Source organism: Condylura cristata, unplaced genomic scaffold (assembly GCF_000260355.1).
Source record: "Condylura cristata isolate star-nosed mole 26May11 unplaced genomic scaffold, ConCri1.0 scaffold00006, whole genome shotgun sequence".
Classification (NCBI taxonomy): Eukaryota; Metazoa; Chordata; class Mammalia; order Eulipotyphla; family Talpidae; genus Condylura; species Condylura cristata.
This window is the reverse complement of record NW_004567107.1, coordinates 3,190,727-3,193,073: the sequence shown is the minus strand read 5'-3', so window position 1 is coordinate 3,193,073 and position 2,347 is coordinate 3,190,727. Positions and strand designations below refer to the sequence as shown.

The window sequence follows — 2,347 nt, the reverse complement described above, 5'->3', positions numbered from 1 at the left end:
CAGTAGGAAGCACAGGGCAGTAGCATCAAGCAGGCTTCCAAGTGGGGCGCATTTTGTTCAGGGCCACCCACCCCACAGACTTGATCTTCGCCCTGCTGAGCCAGGGAGAGAATGCATGGGATTAGGAACCCCTGGGGTCCACTGACACCAGGTAGAGAGAAGGGGTTGGGGGGGGTGGGACTGGCTGACCCACAGCTGACCCAGGGACACAGGCCTGGGCAGAGGCTGCCCCCGGCTTGCAGGCAACAAGCAGCCCCTGGCGAGTCAGCGCAGCCCGAGCCCAGCCAGGCTGGGGCCCGGGTGGGGGGTCTCTGGCGGTGGCAGGTAGGAAGGACCTGGGGGGCAGTGGGGAGCATCTGTAGACAGCCTGGGTCCCCGGAAACACTGGAACTGCTGTGCCTCAGGCCGAGAGCTGTCCCTGATCACCCTTCATTAAAGAAACACTGGAAACCGACAGTGAGGGCAAGGCCGCGCTCGGCACTCTCCCGAGGAGCGGCTTCGTAGCCATTGAAGGGGACGCGGGCCGGGCTGCTGGGAGATGCTCACGCTGTGGCTCGGGGGAGGAGCCAGGTCAGAAACTGCGCTATTTCTGCGTCGATGGAAAGTCTGCTGGAAGGGTGGGCATGTACGCGAGACGCACTTGTGTATTTGTGAAGATGCGTTAAGTGTTGAAGGCCGCATACAGCAGGGAAGCGCTCCTGCTGGCAGGACACCCTCCCTTTCTGCCTGGCAGAGTCTGCCTGCGCTCACAGGGGCAGCTGCAGACACCGACCCGCGCTGGCTGTGCGCCTTCGGGCAATGACTTAACGTCTCTGGGCTTCCATTTTCTCCTCTGTACATGCGGGTGAGACAGACCTCCCGGGTGCCAGGGCCGATTCAGGGGGCGCAGCCCCGGGAGGCGGCTCCTAAGCTCTGGTACTCAGCGCTCAGTAAGTGCCGGTGCGAATGTCTCTGTATTTTTATGAGGCAGCCGCTAGGCGTGAACACAGCGCTTCTCTCATCACACTGGAGCGAGGGGCCCTCACGTGGGCGCCAGGCTGTTCCCCGGGGTCTTAGCCCGCCAGGTGTCAGGATTCTCCCGGGATGGTGCGCACCGTGCCTCAGTTTACAAACCGTGCGGGGGCGTGGAGTGAGGCCCCAGGGCAGTGAGGGCTGAAGCCCTGCAGGACACCACACAGCTCTGAGGCCAAGGGCTGACCCCGCGTTCCCCACTGCGGAGTTGAGAGAAGAGACTGCAGGGGTGGGTGTGGGGAGCCAGAGCAGGTGCAGAAGGGGGTGTGGGACTCAGAGGCCCAGGCCCCGGGGGTGGGGGGGTCAGAGAAGCTGACTCTCCCTGGCGGCTGGGCGAGTGCTGGGCGACCCTCGTCCCGCTGGGACGAGGCCAGGACCCAGCGGCCAGTGTGGGGCTTCTTGCGGGTGGCGGGATTTAGAATCCTGAACTAAAAACAGCCCCTCACTGACGCCCATGAATTCTGACGCCGGCGCCACGGTGCAGGACGCCACTGTGTCCCGGCCACGGGGCCGCGCCTTTCCCTGTGGGGGGCAGAAGCCCCGCTTTTTATGGGGGCGCGTTTCAGTTACACACGAAGCAAGCAGCGGCATAGCCAGCACCCAGCACAGAGAGCCCCCGTTCCTGCTGCCTCTCTTCCTCCCCGCCCCCCACCCCCCATCCCTGGCGTGATGATCTTGGTGGTTCTTTTTCCTTAAGGTGAAGTTCACACACACAGACTCGCTCTGCTGTGCCCTGGACAGACTATGCGCCTGGAGCCCCCGGCTGGGGCGGGCGCCTCTCCCACCTGCCAAGACAGCCCCCACCCCCCGGCCCCCGCCAACCCGAGCTCAACCTCACCTGTGCATCCCCCCAGACGGCAGGCTCCCCCAGGCGGGCAGACTTCCCCCATTTGGGCAGGTTCCCCCCCAAATGGGCAGGCTTCCCCAAGTGGGCAGGCTCCCTCAGGCAGACAGACTCCCCCCAAGTGGGCAGGCTCCCCCCAAGTGGGCAGGTTCCCCCAGGCGGGCAAACTCCCCCCAAGTGAGCAGGCTCACCCCAAGTGGGCAGGTTCCCCCAAGCGGGCAGGCTCCCCCCAGGCGGGCAGGCTCCCCCCAAAAGGGCAGGCTCCCCCCAAGTGGGCTGGCTCCTCCAGATGGCAGGCTCCCCCCAAGTGGGCAGCCCCCTCAAGTGGGCAGGATCCCCCAGGCAGCAGGCTCCCAGCCTGTACTGTTTCCTCAGGCGTGTCTGGGTGCGCAGTCCGCGGGTCCCTCCTCTCTGATGTCCACACCCAGGCTGCCTGCAGCTCTGGGCAGCGAGGATGCAGTGGGGGACCCTGGTGGACACATCTGGGGTGGC

General features: G+C 65.4%; 1 protein-coding gene across 1 annotated transcript in view; it reads left to right on the top strand.

The window, feature by feature from the left end:
• Positions 1–2,347, top strand: part of HMCN2 (hemicentin 2) — a 109,501-nt gene that overhangs the window by 9,791 nt on the left and 97,363 nt on the right. The gene's annotated exons all lie outside the window — the stretch shown is intronic.